This window comes from Adiantum capillus-veneris, chromosome 20, assembly GCF_014529385.1.
Source record: "Adiantum capillus-veneris isolate H3 chromosome 20, ASM1452938v2, whole genome shotgun sequence".
In the NCBI taxonomy this organism is placed as follows: domain Eukaryota; kingdom Viridiplantae; phylum Streptophyta; class Polypodiopsida; order Polypodiales; family Pteridaceae; genus Adiantum; species Adiantum capillus-veneris.
In genome coordinates, this window is record NC_140950.1 from 113,886,909 (window position 1) to 113,907,284 (window position 20,376).

At 39.0% G+C, this 20,376-nt stretch overlaps 1 pseudogene; it reads left to right on the forward strand.

Annotated features, from left to right (window-relative positions):
- Window positions 1–14,426: 14,426 nt before the first annotated feature.
- LOC147433116 (uncharacterized) lies at window positions 14,427–15,687 on the forward strand (annotated as a pseudogene).
- The last annotated feature ends 4,689 nt before the right edge of the window (window positions 15,688–20,376 follow it).

Here is a 20,376-nt window from a genome sequence, read left to right on the forward strand (position 1 = left end):
AAAGGTATATGAGCGAGCTATCACTCAACTGGTGGACCGAAGAATGTGATAGCTATTGTTACAGATAATGCTTCCAACTACATAGGAGAGGGTTTAGCCATTATGGAAAAATACTCAAAAATTACAAGGCTTGGATGTACAGCACACACCCTAAATTTACTCCTAAAGTATATTGGCAGATTATCATTCATAAAATAGGTCCTTATTGACGTTGGAGAGGGGGAATGGGGGAACACACCCGGCACAAACATAAGGGCCTCTCTATAGCTCACGGTATCCACAACACCCTATCCTCTCAAAAAACACCTTCAAACACACAACTCACGCCAACAGACCATCGCTTGCTCGATTAAAACTCCTCACACACTCCACAAAACCACCACACAATGCACACCTATTGCCACGATCTGTCTCCACCCTTACACACACTCACAACAACTCAATCTCACTCTCTCACACAACTCACCGTCGGTCTGGGGGGGGCACACACTTCCACACAGCCGGCACTGAGGAGAACCATGAAAGCACGAGAAAGAGAAGGGAGGAAGGCAAAACAACAACGAGATGAGGCAACAACGACTCGATTGCACTCCACAAAACACCTGTACAGACTCACACTGCCATCACCATGGCCATTTACACAAGAGAGATACAAAGGGCTTTGACAGGCACACTCCTATGTCCAAAAGCTCTACTTTGCAGGCTTCCAACGGGCTCCACAAGCCAAGGGAAAAAAAAAACCCTTAATTTGATCCATTTTTTACTTTTATAGGGGGGGGGTCTTCAATTTGGGAAATTGCCCTTTAATTGGTCCATATGGCACCCATTTTTGGTATCTTTTGGGAGGGGGCACCGCCTTGCTCCATTTGCTCTCTTCTCCTCTCTTTGCACTTGGGGAGGGGCATTAGCGATATCGCTATTGCCCCCTAGCCTTTTCATTTTTTTAATTTTTTTCACTTTCATTTTTTACCCCTCTTTAGGCTCAACTTTGCACCTCCTCTGCTTGGCCTCTTGCCCTTACATTTTGCAATGCCCACTTGGTCTTCACTTTGGCCGGCCTTGGTTTGGCCTTGCACCCTTTCTCTCTTTTGCTCATTGCCAGTGTCATGGGACTTGCTTCTCTTGCACCTAATCCTATGGCCGCCGCAAGTTCGCTTCAATCCGAATGGCTGTTATGTAGAAGATTTCCAGAATGGTTGTAAGATGATCACAGAGGGCAAATGTGTGGGCAGAATGTTTACGCTGAATGTAGACATGCCTGAGGTAAAAGCTGCATTATTTGCACAGGGCACAGGTGTTGTGGCTGATGTTGACATTTGGCACAAACGCATTGGCCATGTCAACGAGCAGAGATTGCGCAGCATGCAATCAAAACAAATTGTAAAAGGTTTGCCCAAATTCAAGGTGGATGGTATGCATAAAGTGTGTGCAGCATGCCAGTTTGGAAAACAGTCAAAGGGCTCATTTCCACATGAGCGCAATGTATGTAAAAAGCCACTTGAGGTGGTGCACACAGATGCTTGGGGTCCAACCGATACTGCAAGTATACATGGTTGCAGGTATTATGTCTCTTTCATTGATGACCATACAAGGAAAGTATGGGTCTACTTCATGCGTAACAAAAGTGAAGTGTTTGGTCACTTTCAAGACTTCAAAGTCATGATTGAGAAGGAGACAGATATGCAAATCAAGACATTGAGGTCAGATGGAGGGGGAGAGTACTTCTCCAATGATTTTTCAGATTTTCTGCGAAAGCACGGTATACACAGGTAGTTTACATGCAGATATACTCCACAGTAGAATGGGGTCACAGAAAGGAAAAATAGGCACATTGCAGAAGTTGCACGTGCATTGATGAATGAGAAGAACATGCCTCATCATTTCTGGGCTGAAGCTATAAATACAGTTGTGTACATTATGAACAGGACACCTACAGGTGCGGTGCATGATGTAACACCCGAGGAAAAGTTTACAGGTAAAAATCCTGATTTGGCACACTTGAAAGTGTTTGGCTGCATAGCTTACGTGCATGTACCAGATGAGTTGCGTAGGAAGTTGGATCCTAAAGCAGAGAAATGTATTCTTGTGGGATATTCCTTTGAAGAAAAGGGGTACAGGTGCTACAATCCTACTACACGAGAATTACGAGTGAGCAGAGAGGTAGTCTATGATGAGATGAGCAGCTGGTACAGTAATGCACATGGCACTATTAGGGCTGATGTAAAAGATGATGTGGTTTTACAAAATGTGAGGCCACAGTCACAGGTTTTGAGTGGACCACAAGAGTCCTCTTCTCGTGGCTCTATTGAGAAGCCATGGAATGGTAGACTACGTACGTAGGTTACTCCACCAGCAAGTACAGGGAATGTATCACGAAAAGGAAAGGAAAAGGTTGATGAACCTCACTTTATGGCTGATGCATCATCAGGTTTTTCACATGTAGACATGGATTCAGATGGTTCTGAACAAAGTCTTAATGAGGAATTTGGAATTCCGGCTGTCAGGACACCTGGTGTAAGGAAAGTACAAGAAGACAAAGGAGTGACCCAGGACCGCGCAGATCTAACAGAGTCAGAAATCCAGTTCAGAAATTGACTTATGATGGGTATCTAGCGCATCACCAAGCCTACATGGCTAAGGTGATACAGGATGTGGAGCTCACATGTTTTGAGGATGCAGTTGGAAATGTGCATTGGGATGATGCAATGAATGAAGAGATGGCTGCATTGGAAGCAAACGACACATGGGAGTTGGTTCCATTGCCAAGCGGCAAGAAAGCTATTGGCTGTAAATGGGTGTATAAAACCAAGCATAAGGCTGATGGTAACATTGAGCGTCACAAGGCAAGGTTGGTCGCAAAGAGTTATGAACAGACGTATGGCATAGACTATGAGGAGACCTTTGCTCCAGTGGCAAAGATGACGACTATGAAAGTTGTCATAGCAGTGGCTGCATCTAGAGGATGGATTATGCATCAAATGGATGTAAAGAATGCCTTCTTGAATGGTGAGTTGCAAGAGTAAGTGTATATGGATCAACCACCTGGTTATGTCGATCCAGGTTACCCAGATTATGTATGCAGGCTTCTCAAAGCTTTGTATGGTTTTAAGCAGGGCTCTAGAGCATGGTATGACAGGATTGCCAAGTATCTTGTCAGTATTGGTTTTAGGAGAGCTCATGCTGATCATTCACTCTATGTACGTGAGAGTGATGTGGGGATTGTGGTCATTACCATATATGTAGATGACCTTATTATTGTGGGTGACAATGCTATGGAGATTGACCATGTGAAGGGTCTTCTCAAACAGGAGTCTGAAATGAAAGATTTGGGCGAGTTGCGCTACTTTCTTGGCATTGAGGTGATCAGGACTCCAGAGGGTGTATGGTTGTCACAGAGACAATATGCTTTGGACATGTTGTCAAAGTATGGTATGGCTGATTGTAAGCCAATTTCTATTCCCTTGGATGTGAATGCAAAGCTGAGTGCAGAGAAAGGTGATGTTGTTGAGGATGTCAATATGTACAGGAAGATTGTGGGTAGTCTAATCTACTTGACTATCACGAGGCCAGACTTGAGCTACATAGTAGGCTTGGAGAGTCAGTTCATGCAGCTTCCGAGGAAGCCACATTTGGATGGAGTACGACGCACACTTCAGTATGTGCAAGGGACTCTTGACTACGCATTGTTCTATGCAGCAGATGCGCCATTAGCATTGTATGGGTATATAGATTCAGATTGGGCAGGTAGCATTGCTGATAGGAGATCTACGAGTGGCTTCATGTTCTCTTTTGGGAGTGCTTCTGTTACTTGGAGCAGCAAAAAGAAACCTACGGTTGCTTTATCGAGCACAGAGGCCGAGTACAGAGGTGCAGCAGTTGCGGCGTGTGAGGTAGCTTGGCTACGCACATTACTTGAGGACTTGGGAGTGCAGGTGGACCAGCAGATTGTCATCCATTGTGACAACCTCAACAGCATGCAGTTGGCTAGGAACCCAGTGTTCCATGCCAGGACCAAGCACATAGAGGTCCATTACCACTACGTTCGAGAGCGAGTGTTGACGGGCGACATCGACTTGGTCTACATCAGCACAGAGGAGCAGATAGCGGATATCTTTCCCAAGGCCCTCAGAGCTAAGAAGCTTCGACGTTTTCAGACTATGCTTGGACTCTACGACATGCAGAGCTCGAGGGGGAGTGTTGAGATGTCGAGCTCTACATCTTGAGCTGGCATCCACTACGGGTCTTGGCCGCTTACGACATTTACTCACTGGCGCGTTAGGTGACCGACACGGAGGATCTCTGCCAGTGATTCTACAGCTGGACTACACTTATAGTGCCAGCCTAGTACGCTTCTAGCGAGTTCACACTTAGTGACCGCATGTACATATGTGCTACTTTTCAGTTTTAGCACTTAGTTATTTTGTAGTCTCTTTTCTGTGAAGAAGAAGAAGAATCTTTCCATCTCTGTGTGCTTTGTGCTTGTCTTGTGTAGCTCTCTTGCATCCTCATTCTTTACATGACCTGTACCAACAAATTTCTAATAATGTCCTCTTTCTACCATATCGTTGATACTAGCCCCGTTGTCCATGTTCTTTGGCATTTTGTCTTGCTTAGCTGGTTTTGGATTTTCTAGAGCCATCATGGACACATCTTTTCCCTCCTTAAAATGGTGCACTCGGATTTTACAATTATTACAGAAGTGTCCAAATGCTTTACAATAAGTGCATTGGCAACACTCATCAAACTTATGATGTTTTGACAGGCATTTCATCGAGCAATTCGTGTAGCACCATATCGTTACCTTCCCTAATGAGGGTTTGTTGTTGGATATCTCAGGGATATCTCCTTGGATAGTGTATCGATATTTTTGGTTCATGGTCCTTCTTTCTACTATGAACTAGTCTTTTGACTCATTATCCAAAGAATTGGAGTTGTCTAGACCCTTCACTTGATAACTCACTATCACTGGAACTCTCCATTCCTTTGAGGTCCTTCTCTTTCTTAGCGTGTTGTTCTAAATTCAAATCTCTCTACACTAGATCATTGAACTTCCAAGTTGGTATTGGTATCTCTTGCTCTCTTAGTTGCTTGCTTTTTAAGGCACTCAAAAACCATGCATGCATGCATTTTTCTCATTGTGGTTCATTCAGTTGCCTTGTCAATATATAGCTTACCCTATTTGATCTTATCCAATTTGAAAATTATGTCTTCATCCTTGCAGTTTTCACTATACTTTAGCAGGAATGTCTTCTTCAGCTTACTGCAAGTTTGAATTACATGCTTGGTAATTGTAGTACCACTTCCTTACTGCATCCTTCAAGGTTTGTGGAAAGTATTATGCCCATTCATCTTCATTGATATCCTTTTGTAGATCATCATATTGTTCAAAGGCGTGTATATAAACATCTGGTCATCTTTTTTGTTGCCCTTGAAGATCAAAAATGTGATTTTTAGATCGTTGGATCATTCATCATATTTAGATATGTGATGATCTGATTCTTTTGGACTTCTCCTTGTGATCAATTTCCTTTCTTGATGTTTGTGCTTGCTATAATGATCTGAGTTTTCCTCCCATGTGTCATTGTATTTATCATCCATTTCTATGGCCGTATCAGTTTGATTCCTTGGACCAGCTTTTGTGTGTGATCCTCGGTTCTTCTACTATGTCTACTAGCATTGCTGACACGCGTGTCATCCTTTGATTTTTCCTCTGATCTGAATGTTGAGACCCATGTAAATGAGAATGTCTCTCAGCTCTCTCCGAATTTCATCTTCTCAAATGTATTGAATGTTGAGAAGCTTAGATGTCCCTCACTCCCTTTTCTCTATAGATTATCATCAGTTTTTCGATTCTGAGAGTGCATTTCTCCATACGAGCCTTGCTCCAATTCCTTAGCTACCATGATTACGTGGTCTTGGTCTTAAGAAAACACTGTAGTCGTTCTCCTCCCTCGTGTTGAACAACGTGGCGGCATTGCAAACAATTGAATGACTCTGAATCTAAAGTAGAAGATTGGTTCTTGTCAAGAGATTTAGCTCACCACCGTGATTTCCAAAATGGAATAAGATGGTTACTGAACAGATATTCTAGGTTTAGAACTTCAGAGCCAGATGTCAAATAGCAGATCACATGGACTAAACATATTTAGATTTCAGATGTCGAGATGGAAAAGTCAGATAATGGAAATTGAGACAACTAGAAAATGAATGTTCATATTAATGAATTCAAGAGTAAAATTAATATTACACTATGTGTTGAAGCTCCAATGACTCATGTGATACAATTAGGCTCAGTGAAAGACCTACCAGTCGGATCCCAAAAATGAAAGAAGGGGTCCTATTTGTAGGCACCCATACTTGGTTCTGACTTACTATTCGTCGACTGTATAGTTATTGATTGGTAATTACTAGTACTACTAGTAACTCTACTATGTAGAAGCCACCATGTGTGTGTGTGTAGTTGTTTTTACTTAAAGAATAAGACATAATTAAACTTTAACATTCAAAAGACAACTGGCAAAAAAGACAATGATAAGTACAAAAAAACTCAGTCTTATAATTATCTTTATAAAAAGCTTATGATAATGAAGCCTCATTCCAGTATAAACTGATATTAGAAGTACTTCCCAAGCAGTAGGAGCAAGTGTAATCATGGACATACATTTTCTTTAAGCCAAAAAATTCCAAGAAAGGATAGAGTCCTCACCTGCATCCATCCAAACAAGACAACACATATATTAACCTTGGATGTGTTTAACAGGTGTCAATGAACTATATCAATTCTTATCCATGTCCAACTTACCACTTTTAAACGTAAAACCAATGTCCAAAGTTTTTCTGGATGTTCCAAATTAGTTTGTAAGAAAGTTTTCATAAGTTTAAAGACTTCAACTTCCAAATTCTTAATCAGCCCCAAACACTTCACTTTGGCATGGTTTGCTAGTCAAATCCAAAATCCAGAGCTCCCGCATGTAATGAGACCCAATCTCTTGACACGTGACTGCGTGATCACACAAACTTGAACACCTCCATCAATGTTGGCTTCTCCCATGCCCACACCTTTGTGCGAAGCATTCACCACAGGACAAATGCTGGCGGGTAACTCTCCCACACTCAACAATCCAACTTGTCCATGCTTTGGCTCTTTCTCTAGATTCACTAATGACTTCCACTGCCTCTTAAGTTTGGGTACCATATTCATCAACTGTCCAAAAGTATAATCTACTTTCCTCCCAATCAGGTCTTCCTTTCTATTATTTGAACCTTAAACAAAACATATTACTAGGAGGTTACCAACCTTTTCAATCCAAGTAATTCATTTTAATATCAAATCTTGCCACATTTGTCAAGCACTAATTCCTTTAGTTTTTTTAATTATTTATGAAGATATGAAATAAACAAAAAAAGAGATCTTTTAAATGCCTCCTATCAACCCAAACTTCTAGTCGACAGAAAAAAGTTAACTGACTCAACCATGTTTATCTACCTAAGAAATATATAAGTCCCCTTGGTCTAACTTGAATTATTCTTCTCAAGTTTAGTATGTCCAAAAATTATACCAAGCTTTTCATCAAGTATATTGTATCAACCTATTGAATGAGGTGTCAATCCCTCCAAAAACACAAGCTCAATACCAACTGTCAGAAACGAGCCAAAGACAAAAAACACCTAATTATAGCTTGTCCAAAAAAATACCAAGTATTGTTAGCGTATCTTCCAGCTGTTGAGACAGTAAGCTAATTTTTCGGTATATACAATAATCCCAAAATGGCACAAGAAAAAAACCTTTATACCACGCAGAAGTATGTAAATTTATCCTCGTGTCAGATACAGAGTTCGGAATTCAGACAAAAAAATGCATCATTAGTGTTTTTTTAGTATCAAAAAGTAGGAGGTCCTACTAAATACTAAGTACCAAAGTTGTGTACAGTATTGTCAAAGTTCAAGCCATACAAAGAGCTCCCTTCTAAAGTACATGCATATCATATCAATCACGAGAAATGAAGCATTGACCCACCATGTGGTTCCTCCATTAGGGTAAGAAGATTACCTAATCAAACATGGAATATGTAGTACGTTTCTTTTACATAGGGCCACTTAACAAGCCATAGTAAGTTTCATTTATGCATGGCTTAGTTCAAAGTACATAACAATGTCAAAAAAGCGGGTTAGGAACAGAACAACCCTACCAAATTGTTCCTTCATCTCAGCTCCTTTTAAGGCAAGGAATCAACCTAAACGCTTGTTAAATTAGCGAGTAACAATCAACCATACCAAGTGTTAATAGATAGCCTTTAATGCCATTCACTAATAGAATTTTTTGTTTAGCCACCCACACAGTGGGCCTTACCAAGCCATGCCATTATCACAAATGTTACATAAATGTATACAATTAGAGTTGCTTACATCACCTTAGACCCACCCTCTCAAAGAGAGATTACCATACTATAAAGAGAGATTTTGAGTCTGTTATCGACCTGTGTGGGCTGCATTGTGAGCTCCATACCTCCACAGCAAATAGTAATGCACACAGTCCTCTCTTTGAATTACACAAATCAACACACACAAGGCTAAGTGAGAGGCAAAATGCACACTCACTAGTTTAAATAGAAGAAGGTTTGTCACAAATAATCATGGCGTGTAGAGAGCATTATACTCCATCATTCCAAGCTTTGAGTAGGCGAGGTGCCATTTTTACTAGGGAAACAAATGCAGCCACCTCTGATGGGGCTTGATTATGTTATATAGAGTTGACTACGTGCAATTAACACAGTAGGGAAGAGAGAATGAGTGAGGCAAAGGGGAAGAGCGTTTGGCTAACCTTGTTAAACAAGACCTTTTTAATGCCCACGTTTTAGGCTTTATTAGTATTCCTCCTTAGGGGTACCACCCCACGGTGGGTTTTATCCAAGGGTAGCCTAAGAGAAAAATAGGCACCATAACCAATCTTATAAAGCTAGCTGTCTAGATGCTATCAACCCTAGTTATAGCATGGGTGGATACCCATAGAAAAAATGAGAGCAATATGGTAGTGTTTTTATAAGGCCCAATAATATGTGAGTAAAACCTAGGGTTTGATTTAAAAGATAGAACATAGTTGTTAGGTAATAAAAATAAATGTCAGGTAAATAAGTACTTGTGTGTGTGTGTGTGTGTGTGTGTGTGTGATTTGTTCCATTATCCTTGCGTGTTTTAGTGGATCATGGATGACTCTCTATGCGAGCAATCATCTTATCCTAAGTGTGTACCTAAAAAATTATTTAGAATCAAGGTAAGTAAAGATGGATTAACCTGGGACCCTAGAACCGACAAAGTCAAAAGACCATGATAGCCATGAGTAGGAATCCTAAACTATAGTCTAAGATTGACCACCTAACACCAATCAACGTAAACATGCATTATAGACAGTGGGTCCAACACAGCTCTATAGCCCAACAAAATCCCTAAAGCCAGCATCTCGGTCCCATAGAAGACTAGGAGAGCCTAGTGTTTATGACGTATGTGTTGATGTTTTTAAACTAATACTTATATACAAAAGAACATATAAGTTCAAAGACAACTGGATTTAGACAAGGGACGAGTAGCACAAAAAGAACTTAGTATTTGATTCATTTTTTTACATAAATATGAGAATGAGGTATCATTCTAGTGTTTTTGTACATGGGGTAATCTGCAATGATTGTCTAAAATGTGACAAGGGTCAGGTACATCAGTGACGGATAGTAGCTAAGAAAAAAAGGTCCTAAGAAAATATAGACTCCTCACCGGCATCCATGTAAACAAGACAACATATTTGTTAGCCTTGAATTGCAAAATCATTAATAAATTTAAGATCACAAGTGCAGACATGCCTGCCTAAATTACCAAAGTCGTTACAAAAAGCATAAAACTTTCACAAGTGCAGACATGCCTACCTAAATTATTAAAGTCGTTAGCCTTGAACTGTAGAATCATTAATAATTTTAAGATCACAAGTGTAGACATGCCTACATAAATTACCAAAGTCGTTACAAAAAGCATCAAACTTTCACAAGAACATTCAAAAATAGCATTGTGGTGTGCAAAGTCATTGCTGTGTATTAGACTCTTAATAGGCTGATGATATGTCCAACCTATTAAGACCTTATCTAACAGGTTATGGTTACCAAAAAGTATATCAAATTACTCACAAAAGATAGATTGGGTGAAAACCAATCCAAGAGTTCATTCTGGTATAAACAGTGTATCATTAGATATGATTTTCAACCGAAGTTTTGTTGGAAATATGCTTCCTCCCACAAGGGACAAAAATTACCTGCATGGTAAATAAGTTACATGTCAAGGAGGTGCCGGATTGGTGTGTTTCTTCCTCTACCTCTAGTGAAGCTACGAGACTTTTCAGTATTGAAGCTAGAAGAAGCACGAGGTGTTAGGCAAGATGTAAAAGATCTATAAGGGGTGCTTACTGAGTTAGGTCTTTTAAGCGAGGAAAAATCATCATTCTCAATGCAAAGTTTGAGTACTCCAGTAGAAATTTTAACACCCTTGTAGTTGGCATAATTAGTGAGATACGTACCAAGTTCTTTTGATTTGAGTTCTTTGAGAATGTCAAGCATCAAGCCACAAAAAGTGTTGAAAGCGATCTGAGCAATTACCAAGGGTTTAGCTTGCCCACCCAGGAAGAAGCAAATAAGGGATAAATGGAAGTCTATGGGTTTTTCTAGAAAGATTTTTTCCAAATGATTGAGAATGTATCAAATAGCATGGTCAAACCACATAATGCTGGAATCACATGAGGCTTTTGGGTCAAGAAATTTGCAAGCACATTTTAAGTAAGGTCAAATAACATTCCAAATAGATTTAGGGTAAAAGTATGGATTGCTCTTGTCCTTTCGTGCGAAAATATAGGCCAGCATTAGACAAACATTTAGAGTGATCAATAAAATTGAGGTTTAAAGGGGACTTAATGAGCTCCCTTTTGTCTAGGAATTGTCCGGGTTTAAGTACTTTGAGTCTGTAGTCTTCCATTGTAGAAGAAAGTAGGTTGGCAAGATATACCCAAGTTTTGCTTAGGATAGGTGCCAACAAAGCTTTGCTGGAAAGGATCCAAAGCTAATGGTCTGCACCAAAGGACTCAACTTCAATTTGTCTATCTAGAAGGAAAGGAAAGACTTTGGAAACTTTGGGAACCATCTCTAATAGGGTAGAGCCACTGAGGGTGCATAGGTTATTCTAAAATTCTTTGACAGCTTCTAGAGTAGCACTGTCTTTGTAAAAGAGGCCACCATATTGTGGGATAATAGGGGTAGTAGGGGTACTAACAAAAGTGGGATTGAGGCCACATAATTTGTTAAGAAAATTAGCAAGTTCAACGCTAGAAGAAGAAAGCAAGCTCTTAATTGTATTGTAAAGCTAATACAATTAGTTGGGCAATATATTGAGAGATCATAGCTACACCATTTGTACTATCTTTGTCTAAAGTAGCCAAAATTTGACCCAGTTATTAAAAGAGAGCATATGTAAGATGACTTCTTGTCAGAAGCAAGGGCAGATCATAGATAAGTTGTATTGCATCCAAGTTGCTTTATACATGGAAGGACAAGGGAGGTAGCCATAGAAAGAGGTTTCAAAGCTAACTCCAGACCTTGGGGGTGGGATATGGCATGTAACAAACATTTGAAGAGTTAGAAAGAGACTATTTTGGATGTGAGATTAAAATGCTTTTTGCCTTTCTGGCAAGAAAAGGTATTGTTCTACGCGAATAGACTTTTCTAGGGGGATGATCTTTTAGGTATTGTGTAATTTGTTTCATTATCCTTGCATGTTTCAGTGGATCATGGATGACTCTCATGCAAGCAATCATCTTATGCTAAGTGTGAACCTAAAAAATTCTTTAGAATCAAGGTAAGTAATATGGATCAACCTGCAACCCTAGAACCGACAAAGTCAAAAGACCAAAATAGTTATGAGTAGGAATCCTAAAATATAGGCTAAGATGGACCACCTAACACTAGTCAACCTAAACAGGCATTATAGATAGTGGGTCCAACACAACTCTATAGCCCAATAAATTCCCTAAAGCCAGTGTCCTGGTTCCCAAGAAGACTGGGAGAGTCTTGTGTTTAGGACGTGTGTGCTACTGTTTTTTAACTAATATTAAAGACAAAATAACCCAACAATTCAAAAAACAACTGGCTTTAGGCAAGGGACAAGGAGTAGCACAAAAACAACTCACACTTTAATTCATTTTTGTACGTAAATATGAGAATGAGGTATCTTTCTAGTGTTTTTGTACATGGGGTAATCTGCAATGATTGTCTACGATGTGGCAAGGGTCAGATACATCAGTGACGCTTGTACAGTAAATCTCTGTGTACTGCACTTTGGAGACCTGTTTAGAAACTTGTACGAAAAACTTGTACGATCTGGTCATGGATTGCGAACGAAGGTATTGTGATGCTCTTGCTCTCTTAGCCTCTCTTGCCTGCACCAGGCTCTAATACCATGTAAAGAATGAAGATGCAAGAGAGCTACACAAGACAAGCACAAAGCACACAGAGATGGAAAGCTTCTTCTTCTTCTTCACAAAAAAGAGAGTACAAAATAACTAAGTGCTAAAACTGAAAAGTAGCACATATGTACATGCGGTCACTAAGTGTGAACTCGCTAGAAGCGTACTAGGCTGGCACTATAAGTGTAGTCCAGCTGTAGAATCACTGGCAGAGATCCTCCGTGTCGGTCACCTAACACGCCAGTGAGTAAATGTCGTAAGCGGCCAAGACCCGTAGTGGATGCCAGCTCAAGATGTAGAGCTCGACATCTCAACAGGTCGGGGTAGAGCTGATTTTACCATTTGTAACTTCTTTGATTCTACTATAATTGTGAAAAATACAACAGGGTAAGGTGGTAGAGCCAATTTTTGTGCATGTGATCACATGGAGTGCTGAGCTGTCATCATGATGAGCTATCTAGTAAAACAAAGCAAAGTGAAGAGGCTCAGAAGTGGGAGAAACAGAGTGTTGTATGGAAGGCCAAGGGAAACGCCAAAGAAGTGGATGAGTGGCAACAGCTGAGGAAATTGGTGGCTCTGATCACTGAGTATGTGGAGAGGAAGATGCCAAAAAGGCTAGAATAGTGAGATTCCAAAACTATTCAATGGATTTTACTAAAGGCTTCAAAGGTTCTGGTCAAGGAACTCCCACTTATTAGGAATAGGATGGGATCTAGAAGGGCCTCTTTATTTTCCATGAGATTATGGAGGTGACTAATATTTTGACAAATAAGTGCATACCATGTGTGCAAAAATGGTGGGTGTATAAGAGAGGAGTAATAGTGATTAAAGGATTGTCACTTTTCCCCCAAAAAAGGAGGTGGAAAATTTTATGATTTTTCTTCCACCCATTCAAAGACTAGAAATTACCCTCACATTTTGGGCTCCAAACAAACTTAACTCCCTTCTAGGTTAATTCATATAGTAGAATGGCCTTTGTTGTGAACATATGATAAACTTTAGATAAAAGTTAATGTACCCTAGAAATCAACTCAATTTAGACACATTCATTGGTGCTATGGCTTACTGGAAACGTTTGACCTTGTCTTTAGCCATTCCTATGCAAATTCTAGACACAATATGTCCCAATAAATGTTCCTTCTAGACCATGCATGCTTAAAGAAATCCACACAAATCCTCTTCTCTCTGCATCTCTCAAATACCATCTTGAAAAATAGGATATTCATGTCTCCATATGAGAAAATTCCATGAATATTGTCAAAAACTTACGCAAGAACTCACTAAAGATCTTTATCATACATCGTAGAAAGGTTGTTGGAGCGTTATATGAGCCAACTGGCATCACTAGAAACATGAAATATCCCCATTCAATGATGAATATTGTTTTCACCCTATCTTTTGGTGTTATCTTTAGCTAGTTGTTCCTATTTTACCCATCCATGGAATTTTACATTTCATGCCATACTATCTCATCTAACATCATACCTGTGACGTTAGGGCCAAAAACCGTTAGAAAAGGGATGTTTGTTAATCTAAGGATTAAGGAATATTCCAATAGTCATTTGACACATATACAAAAGTATGGCACTCTTGTTTCCTCTATCTTGGGTTTTGATGGTCCTATTTTAGCGAAGAGCGGCTAAATGTCTCAATCACAAGGCCAAAACTGCTATATTTAGGTTCTTTCGATGAGTAAGCTCTTTAAATTTGCGACCCAAAGTAATGAAGTTTGATATTTTATTTTATTTTATATTTCACAAAATCATTGTCAAAAGATACAAAATCTCTGTTTGAAGGCTCTAAAAACAAGGCCATTAATGACAAATCACCTACTTTTTTCAAACGTATACCTTTTTCACTTTTCCTCTATTTTGTGAGAGATTTAAGTCTTTTCATCATTGTATTTTCTTTTTTCTTCTCTAATCTCTAAGTTTCCATGGCATCTTACACAGGTTTCACTTCACATAACATAACTTCTTATGACTTTCATAACGTTAGAGAGGATGGTCTTTGGAAACCCATGTCTTTTCATGTGAATGACTAGGTAACAATGCTTCCTTCATACAAAGGTGTACACAAAGTGAAGAGAACCAAACGCGATAAAGTAAAAAACCATTGGAAAGGTTGTTTTCTTGCTTTCAAAGTGACCCACAATGGATGGCTAGCTAAGGTTCGACATGTGTACATGGCCAAGGATATGGTGTTAGACTTGGATGGATATCCCACAATGCATTCTTATTGTAAGTAATAAAAAATCTCATCTATTTGATACAATGAATTTATCATTCTCCCACTGTTCTTTCTCATTTTTTGATTCCATTTCAGATATCTTTCCTTCAACAGTTGTAGAGTGGCAGCCTATGGAGAGCCTAAGTGGGACATTCAAAGCAATGCAAAAAGGGATTGCATATGTTATGTATGCTGACAAGCCACCTTCTTTTTACAAAACAATGGATTTGTTTGTCTCTTTTGTAGAATACAAGGTTCCATCACGAGAAGGTGCATATGGAGAACTACATCAATTACCCATTCCCACCATAAGTTCACTTGATTGGGAAGCCTCTGATGCATGTACTATATCAAGCTTCAAATCCAAGATCAAAGAAGACATCCTTAAAGCTATATCTTCGGGTAGGATATCAAGAAGGATTAAAGTTCAATGGTTTTTGCCTATACATGTCTTTGTGGCATGTTTCAAAACAATGGACTTGTGGAGGACAAAGATGATGTGGCTTAATAGAAGATTTTCTATGACTGAACTGGATAATGTACTTGGAGACGGATGGAATACCAAAGAAAATTTCCATATTGGCGATCATATTAGTTGTAGAGTAAGCCCAAATTCTATGTCTATCTCATATCAACTATGTCGTCAGTCATTAGTTTTGGGCTATGACTATAGGAGATGGAGAAGCAAGTTAGGTAGTTGGGTTCCTCTTGATTCTGAGGAAAATTGTCCAGAGTTTGAACTAAAGGTCATAGTCCATCCACACATTGAGCATAGAAGCCTTATAATAACAACAAATTGGAGACTACATGATGTTAGATAATCTCTTGAGTTTCTTGATGAAACATCTCCTGAGTATAGATTCAAATTGGATGGAATTGTTGTGAGCACAAGGATGGAAAATTCAACCTCTTGCATCACATGTCTTCCCCCAAAAAGAGTTGTATTTGAGCCACTTGCAAGGACCTGAAAAAACCACTGCAATGTTGTGATCATTGCATTTTAAAGGAGACTCTGGTTCATTTGAAGTTGGTGCCATAGGAGATTCTGGATCATTTGGGTTTATTGATCTTTCCAAAACCATAGAAATAGCCTTCTCTCTCACCCACGTGACCCAAGACTCTGGATATATGATCATGCAACTACAGATAGCAAATAGAAAAATAAAATAAAGAACATGAGTACATACATAAGAAGTCAAAATAAATTAATGGCACATGAGATGCACACTTACAGTGAGTGTAGTCATCTTGCACCTTGACTCAAGATATCTCCATGCATTAGCAATCACTTTCTATCCAAAAGATGTTGAGTATGTTTGTAAAAGCACTTTTTGATTGTAGTACTTGAAAGATTCTATATTGTAATCTTTATTTGTGGTACTCAGGTGACCAATGATAAGTTTGGCAACACTGCAAGAAGACATCAATCAAAAAGCTTCTAATAGAAAACAAGGGGCCATCAAGCATAGATCATACTTCAAACTTACAGTTTACTTCTCCCATGGATACTTGACAATGAATTCATAAATATAACATCTTTCTCAAAAAGATTGAAGATAATAAGACTCCAATTTCCTCTACAGGAAAATAACAATTAGCTAGGAATACCATAGAATATAAAATATTATTAGGAGTTAAGACTTACCCTGCAACATAGGGGTATATTATGTAATTGCAGGTCAGTATGTCAAACTCTTCAAAGAAACTTGAAAGGCTTCCTTGCTTGTTGAATAGGCACTACGTCACTAGAGGATCAAGTATGGATATTTGTATAGCTATAGCCTCTGGAAGATCCCTCATAAGACACCTGAAGTCAAAGAAAATACATCCCCCAATGAGGCCCTTGTAGACACATATGCACTAATAATTAGCAAAGGGACAACACATACCTGCGATAGATAAAGAGCACAGCATCACCAACCTCAATGTTGGGGTTTACAAGCATACTTGTATCTTGAGGGAATATGTCACAGTACACCTCATCATCCCCATACATGGAGACATCCACAACCATTTGGCATGTAAATTTTTCATAAACGAGAGATTTGGATGCTCTTAAAATTTATGCATGCTCTATAAAGATATAATATTTTGACATCATGTCTTGCTCCCTCTCAACCTCCTTGCCTGCTTTGATATCCTTGGCCTTTTTTGTGTCATACTAATGTGTAACATCTTCAATGAAAACCCCTGACTTCTTTTGCTGCCTAGCAGGGGGGATATTTAAAATTTGATAGGCCCTAGATCATCACTAGGAATTCGCTCAAGAGCCTTATCAAACTTGTACCTCAGTCTTGACACAAACACAAAATCTTTGCTCATCAGTGTGACTCTGTGAGCAAATGCAGCTATCATTCATAAAGTCATTTAAGAAATCTTGAGCAGCCTGATGAGTCTTATTGTTGAAGGTCGTTAAGAGATTTTAGAGGAGAGCCCAAGTGAGAAGCTCTTGGTTGCTATCATGGATGGTGGTGACATGGAAGTGTACTCAAAGGCATATGACATATTCAATCCTTTGTTTGATCTTGCAGTTATGCTAGACAAATTGAAAGACTTTTTGTCTGAGGAAGTTAAAGAGTTTTAAGAGGCAGTTGAGGGTAAGTGTTTGATGTTGGATGGAAAGACTTAGTGTCGTCTAACTAAATTTACTACCAACTCAATTGAGAAAGGAAAAGTAACAAGGAGATTAGGAGGATTTTCCAGATTTCTTTTGTTTTCCCACTGACCATTTCTTGTCATGTCCATTCAAAGCCTTGCAACCTTGTTCCAAAAGAAGTTGCCTTTCTTTTCTTTTTGTTCCTTAAAGTTGATATGCAAGGCAAAGGTGATGAAGAGAAAGATACAGACAAAGAGGGAAACAGTACAAATGTTTTCATAGTCCTGCAGCTTGAGAAAAGTAAAGTTCTAGAGGAGAAGGAAATTGATGTTGTTGTAGTTGAGGAGCCGAAGAGTTCAAATTTTGATGTTGCTCAATTTAGAGCTAATGCTATCATTGATGAGCCCACAGTAGATTTATCTGAGGCCTCCCTTACTGCTCCAAGTCTTCCCTACTTCTATATCAATGGAAAAGAATATATCCCTCTCCATCATATTCAATGTCTGCTTAATATCAGGGAGGACTACTGTATTGCAACCATATTTGAAGCTTCTGAGGTGGCCAAAGACTTCATTGATATGGAAGAAGAGTCAAAAGAGGAGCTTTTGGCACTTGATCTATAGACATCCGAGAACTTATTTCTTCCTGCTCCTGATGCACTTGCTCTATGCATGAAAAGAGTGGAAGAGGAGAAACCTACTCTCAAAGATGAGGATTTTGAGAAGAAGCTTGTTGAGCTTGGTATCCAGGTAGAGACTTTAAGTTAAAGGAAGTTGAAAAGGACGTTGACAAAAGAGAGATGACTGGATCATGCAATCTCCTTCAAGAAAAATTCATTGCCAAGGATGAGTTGCAAAAGGTAGATTCAGTTTCACCTTGATCTCCCTTCCTATCTTCCTTTTTTCAAGTTTGTTTTGATTAATCATTACTTCTTGTTTTGCAGATTGAACTCCTTTACAAAGACAATTTTCTTGGGAGAGCTTAAGGCTCGAGAGGGAAAGCAATAGAGGACACTTCTAGAAGGGATGCATCCTCTCTCATGCACTACATATCTATGTTGGATAATGCAACCTTCTATGCTTTTCATGTGTAGTATTTTGAAGATCCTAAGTTGCCAATATTTGCCCTAAAGATATTTCACGGTTTCTGGGATACACTCCCCTTCAAATCAATGCAAACAAGATCATGCTACTTGAGAGAGTTGTAGCACTTAGAATATTTGGGTATGATGCAAGATTTGATGCATCAAGAGTGGGATACTTTCTTTGCTACTCTAGTTATGCAGTAGCAGCTGAAGAGACAAATATCAACCTTCTTGGGGGCTATAGAAGAAGAAAGTTTTTAGGGTGACATGCCTAGTGATACCAAAAGGAAAAAAAAATTGATGTAAAATTGTCAATATTTTACTTTAAAATATATATATTGAATTTAGATCTTTTTAGAAAGACTCGGTACAAAGTTTCAAAGTGAAGCATTAATCTCCATTTGTGGTTGAGCAGCATGGTTTTTTTATCACATCCGTTGTAATTGCCTCCTATAGAGCCAATTGAATAATTCCTTTAGTGCATTGATCCTTATTTGTCCCCCACTCTTTCTCGTCCATTTGAAAAATAAAGTCCTCTCTTGATAGTGAGATTTTTTCATTCCTGAGTATTCCATGTTGCAAGGGGCCCTTGTTTTGCAAAATATGGTCCATGCAGGTATAGAATATGCTTTTTTTTAACAAAGTTAGTTGAACTCATAGGATGAAATGTAAAAAACTATCAAGACTTTAAGAAGTAAATGAATACTCGCCATGTAATATGGAGATATATACCTAGATATGCTTTAAATTGCATAGATATGATTTTAAACAACCAAAACAGCTAAATTTAGAGCTAATTTGATCATCAATGGCGAGCTGCTAATTAGTAAGGTAACCAATGCCTTACACAGCCCTTTTTGAGTCGTTTTTGGCCCTAGCAAATTTAAAAGGAAATGGGTCTTTGAATGGTTGAGCCTTCAATTTCCTATAGTCCACACACACCCTGATTTTCCCCTTCTTTTGCATAACTACTATAGGAAAAAATTAGTCGATGTTTGCTAGTTCAGTGATGAACCTTGTCTTTAATAGATTGTCGATTTTTTTTCACCATCTTTGCATAATTCACATTCATCGTGTACCTCTAAAGTTGTACTTGTCATGCATCTGGTTTTAGTGGTATCTGGTGCTGACAGACCTTTGGGTCAACACCTTTTAGATCCTTATGCTCCCACACAAAAACATCTTGATACTTGTGGAATAATTGCTTGGATTTTTTTTATTTCCAATTTCAGATATTTATTGATCTTTACCATCTTAGAATTTGATTTTAAACCTAAATTTGACTCTTCTATTTTTTGATCATCTGGCGATAACCAATTCTTTGACCCATTCACTTTTCATTTTTCCAATGATTCAGTGTCACATGCACATCTAACCCTATGTGCATATAGACAAGCTATTCCTACTTCTAGGGTTTAGGTAGCCTAGGAAGTGTTCTGGAACCCTTGTGAACTTGTATGCAGGCCGTGCATGTCCAAGCACTTAGAGTAGCTACATACCTTATGATTGCACAACCCATAGCATTAGCAGCATGATCTAGTACCAAGCATGAGCATGTTCCATCGCATGGATCCAGTTTTTGATGACACGTGGAAACCACCTCTTATTGACACTTATTTTATTAATAAGTGACTTTAGTATTTTTAACCAAATCGTGGAGGCATCTTGATAGCTGCTTGACCCAGCATCTGGGGCCTATATAGAGAGGTGTAGTGCCAGTAGAAGAAGCAGAAGAGGCCGTAGAGGAAAGCATTTCCTCAGTAGACCAGCAAGGCTAGCATTTTTGCAGACAAAAAGGACCAGTCTTTTGTAGAAGAAGACCTGCATTTTCAGCCAAGGAAAACCAGCTTTTTTAGATCATCCCTTAGCCTCACTATACTGCACCTACCTAATAACAGAACCTCGTCGTCCGCGACCTAGGACCCAGATCAGCCTAGCGTTTTCAGTTTCTAGACCATAAAAATCGAAATTTTTGTA